Source organism: Leopardus geoffroyi, chromosome E2 (genome assembly GCF_018350155.1).
Source record: "Leopardus geoffroyi isolate Oge1 chromosome E2, O.geoffroyi_Oge1_pat1.0, whole genome shotgun sequence".
NCBI lineage: Eukaryota > Metazoa > Chordata > Mammalia > Carnivora > Felidae > Leopardus > Leopardus geoffroyi.
The window spans coordinates 8,076,774-8,091,679 of record NC_059335.1 but is presented as its reverse complement, the minus strand read 5'-3'; the positions used below and the strand labels follow the sequence as shown (position 1 = coordinate 8,091,679).

The following is a 14,906-nucleotide window of genomic DNA, read 5'->3' as shown; positions in this document are numbered from 1 at the left end:
AACATCTCTTTGTGGAGGGTTTACTATGCATCCAGCACTATTTGAAGCTGTGATTATCTCAGCGGTCACAAGAGGATGGGGCTGTCAGATTTTGGATGAAGAACCTTAAGCACGCACTCCACCTGTGCGGTCTCTGCCAGCCACTGATTGGGACAGGAAGGGCTGGGCACGCAGTGTGAACAAAGTCAAGTTCTCTGCCACCACGAAACCTACATTCTGGCCAGGGAGACAAGTTATGTAACTTGACGAAGTGTATCAGTTATGCTTTGGGCGGGGTGGGGGTGACGCCTGGGTGGCTCAGTCAGTTAAACCCTGGTCTCGGATCAGGTCCTGATCTTCTGGTTTCATGAGTTCAAGCTCCATGTCAGGCTCAGTTATGCTTTGGGGGGGGGCGGGGAGGGGACACCTGGGTGGCTCAGTCACACCCTGGTCTCGGATCAGGTCATGATCTGATTTCGTGAGTTCAAGCTCCTTGTCAGGCTCTGGGCTGGCAGCACAGAGCCTGCTTGGTATTCTCTCTCACTCTCTCTCACCCTCTCCGCCGCCCCCCCCCCCCCCCTTCTCCCACTTGCTCTGTGTCGGACTCAAAATAAATGAATCTACTTAAAGTTTAAACAAATAAATGCTTTGGGCTGCAATTAACAGCAGACCCGATCATCAGCATGCAAATAAAGGGTTGATTTTTCTCCTAGAAGTCTAGAGGGAGAGGGCTACTGGCATTGTTCAGAGGTTCAGAGGCTGTTGTTGCTGAGGCCTGTCTGATTCGGTTTTTCCCTCATGGTCACAAGATGGAGGCCACAGCTCCAGGCATTGTGTATGAGTTCGAGGCAGGAAGTCAAAACTTTCTTAGCTTGGTAGATATCTGCCTGCATCTCCTTGTCTGGACCTATGTTACGTGGATATTTCTGTAATTCAGTCTTAAAAAGGAGGGGAATTCTGACAGCCGCTACAACATGGATAAGTCTTGAGGACATTATGCTAAGTGAAATAAGCCAGTCACAAAAAGAAAATTAGTGTATGATTCTGCGTGATTATATACCATTCCGTGTCCTAAAGTTTTATGCCAAAGGATCATATGGTAATTGCATTTTTTTTTTTTGGTAATTTCATTTTTAATTTTCTTGGGAAATGCCTAACATCCACAGCAGCCGTGGATGTTTCATTCCCGCATTTTTCATTCCCGCAAACAGTACACAAAGTTTCCAATTTCTCCACGTCCTTGCCAATATTTATTTTGTGTGTTTTTAATAGCGGCCATCCTGATGGTTGTGACATGTATGCCTAAAATTCTTTTCTTTTTCTTTTTTAAATGTTTATTTTTGAGAGAGAGAAAGAGAGCATGAGCGGGAGTGGGGGAGCAAAGAGAGAGGGAGACACAGAATCTGAAGCAGGCTCCAGGCTCCGAGCTGTCAGCACAGAGCCCCACGCAGGGCTCAAGCCCATGAACTGCGAGATCATGACCTAAGCCGAAGTTGGACGTTTAACCAACTGAGCCACCCAGGCGCCGGAGATACATGCCTAAAATTCCTAATTCAAAAAAAAAATCAAGGGGTGTTTTTAAATATATTTTTAATTAGGATACTGATTTGAGGGGCACCTGGCTGGCTGAGTTGATAGAATACCCGACTCCTAATCTCAGGGTCATGAGTTCAAGCCTCATGTTGGGTGTGGAGCCTACTTAAAAAAAAAAAAAAAAAAAAAAAGACATCGATTTCATTTACTAAAGACCAAATAACAGACGCTTTAATAAGATAGAAGAGGGGCGCCTGGGTGGCGCAGTCGGTTAAGCGTCCGACTTCAGCCAGGTCACGATCTCGCGGTCCGTGAGTTCGAGCCCCGCGTCCGGCTCTGGGCTGATGGCTCAGAACCTGGAGCCTGTTTCCGATTCTGTGTCTCCCTCTCTCTCTCTGCCCCTCCCCCGTTCGTGCTCTGTCTCTCTCTGTCCCAAAAATAAATAAACATTGGAAAAAAAAAATTAAAAAAAAAAATAAGATAGAAGATTGGTTAAAAAAATTTTTTTAATGTTTATTTATTTTTGACAGAAAGAGCATGAGTGGGGGAGGGGCAGAGAGGGAGGGAGACCCAGCATCCGAAGCAGGTTCCAGGTTCCGAGCTGTCAGCACAGAACATGATGCGGGGCTCGAACTCACGAACTGTGAGATCATGACCTGAACTGAAGTCAGACACTCAACCGACTGAGCCATCCAGGCACCCCTCCTGGAGGCCTTTTTGTAACACAGATTGCTGGATCCTAAACCCCAGAGTTTCTGATTCAGTAGGTCTTGGATGGAGCCTGAGAATTTTCCTTTCTCACAAAATCCCAGGGGACCGAGCTGCTGCTGCTCATCCGGGGACCACACCTGGGGAACCGCTATTCCAAGGAGTTTCCTTCCTGGGGCACCTGGGTGGCTTAGTCGGTTAAACGTCCAGCTCTAGGTTTCGGCTCAGGTCATGATCTCATGGTTTCGGGGTTTGAGCCCCGCATCAGGCTCTGCGCTGGCAGTGTGGAGCCTGCTTGGGATTCTCTGTCTCCCTCTCTCTCTACCCTTCCCCCACTCGTTCTGTCTCTCTCAAAATAGATAAAACTTTAAAAAAAAATTAAAAATAAGGTGTTTCCTTGTTCAACCCAGTTGAAGGGAAGTCACCACCACCACGACCTCGTTACTGCAAGCAGGAAGGGGGACAGGGATATTGGAGAGCATGTCGCCTCTTAAGGACAAGAGCTGGGCATTTTCTACATCTTTTCTGTGCCTTTCCTTTGAGCGGAATTTAGTCACATGGTCAGGCTTACCTGCAAGGGAGCCTGGGAAATGTAGTCTCTAGATGGGTGGCCATTTTCCCAGCGAGAACCTAGGTGGTCCTATTACTATAATAAGAAGAGAAAAGTCGACGTTAGGGACTATGGTCAATAAGATAAAACTCAAAAGCTCAGCAAGGGTCAGTCAGGAATGCAGGGGTTTCTAGTTCAGCGGTGTTGTCTGGTGGCCTCGGGATCCCCAAGACCCTTTCAGGTGATTTGCACGGTTACAGTTCTTTTCATAATAATACCAAAATGTTATTTGCCTCCGCCCCCCACCAAAATTTGGAGTTTTCCTGAGGTTATGTGATGTGTGATGACATCAATGGTCTGACAGCTGATGCAATATGTGCTTGTGTATTCCTGTGATTTAAAAGTTTTGCAATTTGGGGGCGCCTGGGTGGCTCAGTTAAGCCTCCGACTTCACTCAGGTCGTGCTCTCACTGTTTGTGAGTCCGAGCCCTGCATCGGGCCCCGTGCTGACGGCTCAGAGCCTGGAGGCCTGCTTCCAATTCTGTGTCTCCCTCTCTCTCTGCCCCCTCACCTGCTCACACTCTGTCTGTCCCTCTCTCAAAATTAAATAAATGTTGGAAAAAAATAAAAAAAGTTTTGCACTTTTAATTGCTAAAATTGTAAAGATGGATAGATACGACCCATGCAAACAAAAGTTCTTTGTGGCCGCTGATATTTATTTACGAGTGCCGAGGGGTCCTGAGACCAAAAAGTTTGAGAACTCCTGTATGAGTATTTAGTTCCACTTAAATTCAAATCTGGAGATTTTGGGCCATCCAAGCGTTGTGAGTTGGGGCTGAAATCTCACCTGAGGGCTGGCCAGTCCTTAGAGCTTCTCAGAGTCAGCTTTTCTCCTTTTCCATCTTTACTTATGACAGTGCTGTTCTCAGCCTGAACTCTCCTCCACCTTGTAATAATCCTTGCTAATAAAGTTTCTCCTGACCAGGTCTGAATTTTGTTTTATTAAACACTTTTATAATTTTTTTAAACTTTATTTTGAGAGAGTGAGAGTGGGGGAGGGGCAGAGAGAGAGAGAGAGAGGCAGGCAGAGACAGAGGGTCCCAAGCAGACTCCTCACCGTCAGCACAGAGCCCGATGCAAGGCTCAAAATCACGAACCACGAAATGGTGACCTGAGCCAAAACCAAGAGTCGACGCTTAACCGACTGAGCCACCCCGGCGCCCCTAAAACTGATCATTTTAAAGTGAACAATTCACTGGCCTTTGGTACATTCACAATGTTGTGCAACCACCCCCTCTACCTAGTTCCAGAACACTCCCATCACTCCATGTCCATTAGGCAGTTACTTCACATTCCCCTCACCCCATTTTTTAAAATGTTTATTTTTGTGAGAGAGAGCGTAGAGAGAAAAGGGGACAGAGGATCTGAAGCAGCTGCCTGCATGCTCTCTCTCAAAATAAATAAGCTTAAAAAAAAAAAAAAAAAAGGAAAAATAGGAAGCACTCCTGACCGCTGGTTACTACCCGGCAGGAAAAGTGCAAATGTCGAGGCCTAAGTTCAAGTTCACCTAGCATTTCAGTGCTAACTCCTGCCTTGGGTTCCCGCCCCATGGACTTTGGCCTGGACGGTCCCTGACTACGGCTGCCCAGAAGATGATGTTCATATTTTACTTGTCGCCTTTACATCTATTTAAGTGGGTTTGTTTGCACGATGGAGAATAAACACACACTCTTTATCTCCACCTCAGACTCATTTTGTGACATAATGAATTTTAGGCCTGCTTTGCCACACCTTTAATTTCCATCGTACATTACAGGAAAACAGGAGGCCAGGGCAGCCCAATCGTGTTGGCTGAAATGGAGAAAGGACTAAATTAAGCTTTGCTCAACAGTAAAATTAGGAGCATTTAGTGGTTTTTTCTCCTGGAGAAGTGAGGCAGAAGCTGGCAGTCCACCGCTGTGTGGACTGAACAAGTGTCTTCACCTCCCCGAACCCAGGTTCCTTGTCTGGAAGTCAGGGGATAGCAGGCAGGGACCCTAGAGGCGGCGTGACATGGAGGGAGATCACCCTGGGTTTGGAGGGAGTCCGGCCTGGGTGCTCACCTTTGCTCCATCATAATCTTTCTTTGCGAGCCGGGGGGGGGGGGGGGGGGGGGGGGGGGGGGGGGCGAGGGGGGCGAGGGGGGCGGGGGAGGGGGAGGAGAATGGCGCGGCAGGGCGCCCGTTATGGAGTCAAAGAATCAATTTAAAGGATTCTGACCAGCGTTGAAAGACAGGAACAGTATAAAAAAAAATCATGCCGTACAGGGTGGCATTTCCCGAAACTATGGTGATGTGAGATGATTTCTTGCTGTGCATCACGGTCAGAAAGGCCTGGAAGCCAACAGACGGTTCCCAGCTTCGCACTGCTTTCCGGACCACCGCCGGGAACGTTCTGAGAGCCTCGCCCAGAGCGAACCCCCGTCTCTCGGCGGCGCTGCGTTGGCGGGACTCCGCCGCCAGGTGGCGCCCGTGTCCCGCCGCGAGAGGGCTCGGCTCGGTCCGACCTTCCAGGCCCGGGTTTCCTTCTGGTTCAGCGTCGCCCAGAGGATCCGTTCGCTGGGACCGGAGGCCCCGCCACGAAGACAGCTCCCGGAGCAGAGCGCGGTGGGAGGGCTTGGGAGGCCGGCAAGGGATGCGGCCATCCTGAGCCCCACCCCTCCCTTCTTATTCTGCAGTGTTCAGCCGATGCCTCTCTCTGTGCCCCAGACGGGGTCGCTGCTCCCCGAGCTCGCATCCCAGTGGGGAGGACAGACAAGAAGCCACAGTCGCGACCCCGCCACTGCAGGGACGCCTCCCCGCCTAGGGCTTAAGAGGCTGGCATAGTATACAGGACAGCCCGGGTGGAATCCCACCCTGCCCCCAGCTGGCCGTGTTATTTTGGGGAGCTTGCTTAGCCTCTCCATGCCTCAGTTTCCAATGCTATAAAATGGGAAAATAGCACCCACTGCACAGGGTTGTCGTGAGCATTAAACGAGTTGATATCTGTAAAGCATTTAGCGGGGGCCTGGTATGGTTGTTAAATCAATGGATACAAATTCCCATTTTACAGGAGAGAAAACTGAGGACCAGAGCAGGGTAGTGAATCGTCAAAGCCACATTTCTACCCTCTATCTAGGAGGATCTCTGAATAGAGTCCAATGGTTCTGATTCCCAGCCCGGAGGCTTTTCCTCTGCATCACGCTTGTAGGAGTGAGCACAGCTCCCTTTGCATTGGTGGAGGGCAGGGAAAGCCCAGAGTGAAATCCTCAGGCGAGAACCAGGGCCCCACCAGACACCAGTCAGGGGTGGAGTCCGGGCTGGACCTAGAGTGAGACCCTGTGTCTGGGTCAGTGGAATAATTAGACAAGTAAATAAATCATTTTCCTCTTTTTTTTTTTTTTTTTAAGTATATTTACTTTGAGAAAGCGGGGAGGGGGAGGAGCAGAGAGAGGGAGAGAGAGAGAGAGTCCCAAGCAGACTCCACACTGTTAGCACAGAGCCTGAGGCAGGGCTTGAACTCACGAACCGTGAGATCATGACCTGAGCCGAAATCCAGGGTCAGATGCTTAACTGACTGAGGCACCCAGGCGCCCCTAAATCATTTTCATGTTATGAACTGCATCCTGGTTGCAACAAGAACGCGGAAGGAAACTGAAGTGAGCTGGCCGATAGCAGTCGTGGAGAGGTACCGGCTCTTCGGTGCTGAACTTGATAGATTTTGAAGGTTGGGCGTTGAGATTCCCAGCTTCAGAGTCTCTTCCCTCAAGAGAAGGGCTCTAATGAGGCCAGAGCGCACGGGTCAGCTGCATTAACAGGTGTCCCAGGTGCCCTATCATCTGCGTCTCCTGCTCTGTGATCTCACCCTGAACGGTCAGGGTGACGCCCCGACACCCCATGGGGTTCCCTACGACCATGCGACCAAGTGTACTGGGTTGGAGAGCGTTTCCCCCTCTCCTCCCAAATTCATGTCCTTCTTGGAACCTCGGAATGTGACCTTATTTGGAAATAGAGTCATCGCAGATGTAATCGGTTAAGATGAGTCCCCCCCCCCTCCCCCGCCCCCCGGGCGCCTGGGTGGCTCAGTCAATTGAGTGTCTGACTTTGGCTCAGGCCGTGATCTCGCGGTTCGTGAGTTCGAGCCCCCATCAGGCTCTGTGCTGATGGCACAGAGCCTGCTTCCGATTCTCTTTTTCTCCCTCTGCCCCTCCCCCCTAAAAAAATAGACATTTTAAAAAATGAAAAAAAAAAAAAAAAAAAAAAAAGGTGAGGTCCTATCACAGGAGGGTGAGTGATTAACCCAACACGACCGGTGTATTTACAGGAAGAAAAAGAAACACAGAGACAGACATGCAGGGAGGCACGTCGCTCAAAGACAGAGTCAGAAATGAAGTGATGATGTCACGAGCCTGGGATTGCTGGCAACCACCAGAAACCGGAAGAACCTTCCCTAGAGGCTTCAGAGAGAACACAGCCCAGTCCATACCATGATTTCAGACTTCTAGCTCCCAGAGCTCCCAGAAAGAATAAATTTCTGTTATTTTAAGCCCCACAGTTTGCAGTGCTTTGCAAGAATTTGTAAGAATAGGGGCAGCTAGGGGCGCCTGGGTGGCGCAGTCGGTTAAGCGTCCGACTTCAGCCAGGTCACGATCTCGCGGTCCGTGAGTTCGAGTCCCGCATCAGGCTCTGGGCTGATGGCTCAGAGCCTGGAGCCTGTTTCCGATTCTGTGTCTCCCTCTCTCTCTCTGCGCCTCCCCCATTCATGCTCTGTCTCTCTCTGTCCCAAAAATAAATAAACGTTGAAAAAAAAAATAAAAATTAAAAAAAAAAAGAATAGGGGCAGCTGGGTGGCTCAGTCAGTTGAGCATTTGACTCTTGATTTTGGTTCAGGTCATGATGCCAGGGTCCTGGGATCGAGTCCTGCGTCAGGCTCTGCACTGAGAATGGATCCTGCTTAAGATTCTCTCCCCTACTGCCTCTCTCCCCTGCTTGGGCTGTCTCTCCTTCTCTCTCTCTCTCCTCTCAAAAAGAAAAAAAAAAAAAAAGGAATTTGTAAGAACATAGATGTGCTGAGAAAGAAAATGAGCCCTTTAAAAAAAATTTTAATGTTTTTTTTTCATTTTTGAGAGACAGAGAGAGAGAGAGAGAGAGTGAGCTGGGCAGGGGCCGAGAGAGAGGGAGACCGAGAACCCAAAGCAGTCTCCAGGCTCCCAGCTGTCAGCACAGAACCTGACGTGGGGCTCGAACTCACGAACCGTGAGAGCATAACTTGGGCCGAAGTCAGACGCTTAACTAAGCCACCCAGGCACCCCCAAAATGCGCTCTCGATATCCTGGCTGGGCTGTGCTGTTCTCTTGCAGGACAGAAACAAGCCCGCAAAACATAAACATCAGTCAAGGTCACTCTTTGGCCTTAATAAGGTAAGACAAAAAACAAGTCCATTTCATAATTTTCTCTAAGTGCTGATGACAAAGAAGGTCACAATGCAAACCTTGAAGGTACCGAATATCTCTCTCTCCTGACTTATAGGAGTGATCTCTGCTTCTTTAGTGGAATCACTTCTTACTGTCTCTGGCTGGCAAGGATGGACTGTCCAGGAAGAAGAGGGGCTATTTCATAGCCCCCGGGAAATCAGGCCATGTTGTTGGAGAACAGATAACTCATCCTACCTCTTTTCCTGTTTTTTTTATTTTTTTTAATTTTTTTAAATGTTTATTTATTTTTGAGAGAGAGACAGACAGAGTGCAAGCAGGGGAGGAGCAGAGAGAGGGCGACACAGAACCTGAAGCAGGCTCCAGGCTCTGAGCAATCAGCCCAGAGCCCGACGCGGGGCTCGAACTCACGGACCGTGAGACTATGACCCGAGCGGAAGTCAGACGCCCAACTGACTTAGCCACCCAGGCACCCCTCCTTCCCTGTTTTATTTATCCATTTTTTTAAAAGTTTATTTATTTTTGAGAAAGAGAGAGCAGAGGAGGGAAAGAGAGAGGGAGAGAGAGAATCCCAAGCAGGCTCTGTGTTGTCAGCATGGAGCCTGACGCTGGGCTGAATCCAATGAACCGTGAGGTCGTGACCTGAGCCGAAATCAAGAGTTGGACGCTTAACCCGCTGGGCCACCCAGGAGCCCCGCCCCTACAAACACTCCTATAAGAGGAGATTGGAAACAATCTCCAAAGCAAAGGGAGTTTGGAACACAGAAGAAAAGTAGCTCAAGGCAGAGCAAGAGGGAGAAGTTGCCGCACCCCTGGCTTTGACGATGGAGGAAGGGGCCGCGAGGCACAGAACGCAGTTCTAGAAGCTAGGAAAGGCCAGGAGGTGGATCCTGGATCCTCTCAAGGGAGCAGGGGTTAAACTTACATTTAGTGGCTCAGACAAAACAAATGCATTCGCTTACAGTTCTGCAGTCCAAAGGTCCCAACTGAGTCTCACGAGGCTGAAATCAAGGTGTCGCCAAGGGTTGGTTCTTTCTGGAGGTTCTAGGGGGAGAATCTGTTCCTTGCTTCTTCAGGTTCCCGGTGGTCGCCAGCACTTCTGGACCGATGGAGTCACTACAGTCTCTTTTGTCATCACATCCCCTCCTATCCCATCTGTAGTCACATCTCCCTCTGCGTCCTTCTTACAAACTTGTGATTACACTTAGGCCACACCTGGATAACCTCTCTGTCCCGAGATCTTTAACCTCATGACACCTGCAAAGTCCCCTTTGCCCTGCAAGCTTACACATTCACAGGCTCTAGGGATTAGCGTGTGGACATCTTTGGGGGCCATCATTCTGTCTGTTACATACTCTGCCTTCTTGAATCCTCCCCCTGGAATGTGGCGTTTTCTCTGATTTTCTGTCTGGGGGAGGAGAAAGAAAGAAACGCCCTCTCAGCCCCACCCCCTCGCCACCCACTCCATCTCTCTCTGGGCATTGTCACATTTTCTAGTCTTAGAGGTCCCGCCTCTGCCCCTGGTCTGAGCCCCTCCCTGCCCTCAGCCCCAGGGAGCTCAGCCGAGACCCTGGGAGGAGTCTGGGGAGGTCCCGACTGACTCTGCACCTGCAAATCTCTAGCTTATGTACCGGAGCTCAACAGGTGAATTCACTTGCATGCCCGGAACTCACCTGGGGCAGCCCCAGGACTCCAGGGTTCAAGGGCTGTGAGCGGCTCAGGATTCAGCTCTCCCTGGCCCAGCTCGGGCTCACAGGCACGTTACCGTTGGTAACACAGATCAGGCACAGAGATACCCCTTTTAAGAGGAAGAAATGAGTCTCGCTGTGCAGAACGAGTCGGGGGAGGGGGACAGCCACTTCTGGGTCTTCTCTAATGAGTGATCAGGCTCTGGAGGTCCACTCAGTATTTTCATTATTATAACCACAAATTTCCTGCTTTTTAAAAAGATATTTATTTATTTTGGGGAGAGTGCAAGTGGGGGAGGGGCAAGAGGGACAGAGGATCCAAAGTGGGCTCTGTGCTCACACGCTGACAGTGGTGAGCCCGACATGGGGCTCGAACTCACAAACTGCAAGATCGGGACCTGAGCCCAAGTCGAACGCTCAACTGCCCGAGCCACCCAGGAGCCCCAATTTTCCCGCTTTTAAACATTTCACTTATTAAAAAAAAATTTTTTTTTAAGTTTATTCAGTTTTGAGAGAGACACAGCGTGAGCAGGGGAGGGGCAGAGACACATGAATCCAAATCGGGCTCCAGGCTCTGCAGCACAGAGCCCGACGCCGGGCTCGAACCTACGAGCCGAGCCGCGAGATCATGACCTGAGCGCAAGTCGGACGCTTATGATCCAGATACCTAACATGGTACCCAAGGTGTATAAGGTCTCTCTCAGTATTAACTTCTGAGGCTGGTTTCAAATACCTAGCGTGTGAACATATAGACACACACACACACACACACACAGGTATCCTCACCACATATGGACACATGAGTACAAAACACACACTTAACGTGCGCACCCACGGACAGACACACAGATACGGACACATACACGTCCAGATAAAACAAACACGCAAGACTGACGCGTACGTACACGCACGCACACACATTTGGGTGTTATTCATTGTGCGTCCGGCAGACTCTGTGCCCTGTTATTTGTCTCAGGAAGGGTGGCCTCTGTATCCAGGCAACGGGACTCGGTTGTTAGGCCAAGGAGACCCAGAAGCAACGAACGATGCCTTCTGGGGAAGAGAAGGAATTAGGGTTTCTCTCTTCCACTGGACACGGCCTGGCATTGGGTGACTCCTCGGTCCTCAGCACCCATACCGGGTCAATGCCATGGGGTCCCCGGGTCCCTGGGATCCTGCCAGGGCCTCGCCGCTTCACCCTCATTCTTTCTGCTTGCCTATTGGAAAAGTAAGGAATTGCTTACTTGATTTGAAAGGAGGGAAGTCTGAGGGGCCCATCTTGCAATTCTGCAGAAATCGAAAAACTGGCTCAGACCAAGACAAGGCAGAGTGACTGAGCCGGAGACGGCGGGCGGTCCTCTGTCCCCTCTCCACAGGGCCTGCCCCGAAGACCCCTTCAGGGCTGCTGTCCGTGGGACCCAGGCCGGGCTGTGGACAATACGGTAACAATGGCAATTGGAGCGATGGGCAAGGAACACAGTGACCTTGGGTCTACATGCCAGGGGGTGGGGACATGCTCTGCTGACACCGTGCGGCGTCCCTGTGGTACGTCCTGGGACCATTTAAAGCGACAAGTCGCCTCATGTTTGAGAGACAAGTGGTTAAGGAGTTAAGTGAGGGCCTGGTTACAGATGAAAAGGAACTGATGCCTTCTCTGTGCGGTTTCGGATTGTGCACATCCCGTTTCCTTTTCTGTATTTGCGATGAACTCGGTGGTTTTCCGGTTCCCCACGTAGGCGAGCTCGGGGCTGGGGCTTGCTGCGAGCAGAGCGCAGCATGTCCACGAGGGGGCGCCCCGCGCGCGCGCGCCGAGCCGTGGTCTGCGGGCGGACGGAGAGACCCAGGCCGCGGGGCACCGCCCCTGCCTGGCTTCCTGCACCCGCGTCTGAGGAGGGAGACAGATGTTCCGGGGGTCCCTAAGACCACCCTGCGGCTTGATGAGTCACTAGAAAGACCTGAAGAACGCAGGGAAACTGTTGTATGCATGGTGTATGTATGTGTGTATTTAAATATTTTGTTTTGTTTTTTTTTAATTTTTTTTTTCAACATTTATTTATTTTTGGGACAGAGAGAGACAGAGCATGAACGGGGGAGGGGCAGAGAGAGAGGGAGACACAGAATCGGAAACAGGCTCCAGGCTCTGAGCCATCAGCCCAGAGCCCGACGCGGGGCTCGAACTCACGGACCGCGAGATCGTGACCTGGCTGAAGTCGGACGCTTAACCGACTGCGCCACCCAGGCGCCCCTAAATATTTTGTTTTTAAGTGATCTCTGCCCCCCCAAAGTGGGGCTCGAATTTACAGCCCTGAGATCAAGGGACGCATGCTCTACCCACTGAGCCAGCCAGGCGCCCCTGTTGTACTCGTGGTTTTGAAAGGTTACAGATTAAAATCTGCAATGGTCGGGGCGCCTCACTGGCTTAGTTGGTAGAACGTGTGACTCTTAATCTCGGGGTTGTGAGTGCGAGCCCCACTTTAGGTATGGGGCCTACTTAAAATAAGAATATAAAAATATATAAAAATACAGGGCATCTGCGGGGCTCAGTCGGTTGAGCGTCTGACTTCGGCTCAGGTCATGATCTCGCAGTTCACGAGTTCAAGCCCCGTGTCGGGCTCTGTGCTGACAGCTCAGAGCCCGGAGCCTGCTTCGGATTCTGTGTCTCCCTCTCTCCCTCTGCCCCTCCCTTGCTCGTGCTCTCTCTCTCTCAAAATAAATAAGCGTTAAAGTATATATAAAATGAAATGAAATAGGGGCGCCTGGGTGGCGCAGTCGGTTAAGCGTCCGACTTCAGCCGGGTCGCGATCTCGTGGTCCGTGGGTTCGAGCCCCGCGTCGGGCTCTGGGCTGATGGCTCAGAGCCTGGAGCCTGTTTCCGATTCTGTGTCTCCCTCTCTCGCTGCCCCTCCCCCGTTCATGCTCTGTCTCTCTCTGTCCCAAAAATAAATAAACGTTGAAAAAAAAATTTAAAATGAAATGAAATAAAATAAAATAAAGTAAAATAAAATAAAAATCTGCAGTGGGAAAGGTGCACCGGGCAGGGCCAGGAGAGACCTGGCTCCTGCTTCCTTCTCTCCTCTCCTCGTGGAGTCATGTGGACGGCACTTAATTCTCCCAGTGCCGTGGCCTGAATTGTGTGTCCCCCAAATTCATGGGTTGAAGCCCTAACTCCTGATGTGACTGTATCATATCATGTGGGGACAGGGAGGTAACTAAGGTTCAGTGAAGTCACAAAACCACAAGAGGACCTGAAACCACAGGAAAAGTTTTCTTATAAGAAGAAACACCAGAAGGGCGCCTGGATGGCGCAGTCGGTTAAGCGTTGGACTCTTGATCTCAGCTGAGGCCATGATCTTGATCTCTCGGCTTGTCGGGCTCTGTGCTCAGCACGGAGCCTGCTTGGGATTCTCTCTCTCTCTCTCTCTCTCTCTCTCTCTGCCCCTCCCCTGGCTGTTCTCTCAAATAAATAAACAAATAGATCAATAAATAAAAAGTAAAGAAGAGACATCAAAGGTCTCTCTCTGCCACGTGAGGACACAGCGAGAAGGCAGCCGTCTGCAAGCCAAGAAGCTGGGCCTCCCCCGGCCGGCACCTTGCTGCCTCCAGAACTGTGAGAGGAGCAGTTTCTGCTGTTTGAGCCCCCCATCTCTGGGCTTTCACGTCTGTGGAGTTTTAGGGCCCAAAGCTGACGAATGTACCCAGCGATACCGTGTCACCACACCCATGGAGCCTTGCCAATCGAGAGCTCCCCGGCGTCTTGACGTCCAGGGTTTTATGAGTCCTGCTGTGCATTGTTATCTTGCCCCCCCCCCCCCCGCAAGATCTTCAAGTCCTACCCCCCAGTGCTTGTGAATGTGGCCTTATTTGGAAATCAGGTCTTCACAGGTGACCAAGTTAAGGTGAGGTCACGAGAGTGGGCCCTAATCCAGTAGGACCAGTGTCCTTAAAAGGAAAGTGAGACACAGAGGCATAAGCATACTGAGAGAAGCTGATGGGAAGACACGGGAGAGTGTGGTCTCTAAGCCAGGTCTGCAGCAGCCAGAAGCCAGGAGAGAGGCCTGGACGCATCCTCCCTGCCGACACCGGGATCTCAGACTTCCAGCTTCTGGAGGTGTCAGCAATGAATTCCTTTTGTTTTTGTTTTTTTAAAATTTATTATTTACTTTGAGGAGGGGGAGGGGCAGAGAGAGAGAGAGAGAGAGAGAGAGAAAATCCCAAGCAGGCTCCGCACTGTGGGCACAAGCCCGATCCGGGGCTCGAACTCACGAACCATGAGATCATGTCCTGAGCGGAAATCCAGATTGGACGTTTAACTGACTGAACCACCCAGACGCCCCTCAATTCCTATTGTTGTAAACCTCCTAGTCTGTGCTGCTCTGCACGTAGACAGGGATCGCCAGCATGGCTGACCTCAGTTGTTCAGATTCTAACCGCCTCCCCCAGAAGTCAAACTGATCCAATGCCTTTGTGCTGTGGCCCAAGGCCCCCAGGTAAACCAGGGCACTCTCATCAGGCAGGACACTCCCATTCCAAGGGCTCAAGGGTTCCCTCAGGCAAAGAGCAGACCTCTCTTTGCTTAAAGGCTAATTTTTTTTTTAATGCTTATTTATTTTTGAGAGAAAGAGCGAGAGCGAGAGAGAGAGAGAGAGAGAGAGAGAGTGAGAGAGAGAGCAGGGGAGTAGGGGAGAGGCAGAGAGAGAGAGGGAGACACGGAATCGAAGCAGGTTCCAGGCTCTCAGTGGTCAGCCCAGAGCCCAAGGTAGGGGCTCGAACTCACGGCCGTGAGATCATGACCTGAGCTGGAGTTGGACACTTAACCGATTGAGCCACCCAGGCGCCCCCTGCCCTCCAGATCTTAAAGTTTATATAAAGAGAGGCCTTAACTGTGTTCAGTCACCTATACCTTGCGGGTGTTCTCGAAGCTGTGTCCTTGGAGCGGACTCTGGGAGCAGAAAAGGCAAGCAGGACCCACATTCCAAGGACGGGGGAGGGGATGCGGAGCC

At 50.9% G+C, this 14,906-nt stretch overlaps 1 long non-coding RNA gene across 2 annotated transcripts; it reads right to left on the bottom strand.

Annotated features, from left to right (window-relative positions):
- Positions 1–8,856: 8,856 nt before the first annotated feature.
- Positions 8,857–11,848, bottom strand: LOC123578372. 2 transcript variants are annotated; one of them, XR_006702340.1, is made up of 3 exons: positions 11,152–11,848; positions 9,893–10,153; positions 8,857–9,627 (listed from the first exon to the last, which is right to left on the bottom strand). It is a non-coding gene; the product is annotated as an uncharacterized LOC123578372 (long non-coding RNA). The 2 variants fall into 2 exon arrangements; XR_006702339.1 differs by having other exon boundaries at positions 9,893–10,156; positions 11,152–11,847.
- Between the last annotated feature and the right edge of the window lie 3,058 nt (positions 11,849–14,906).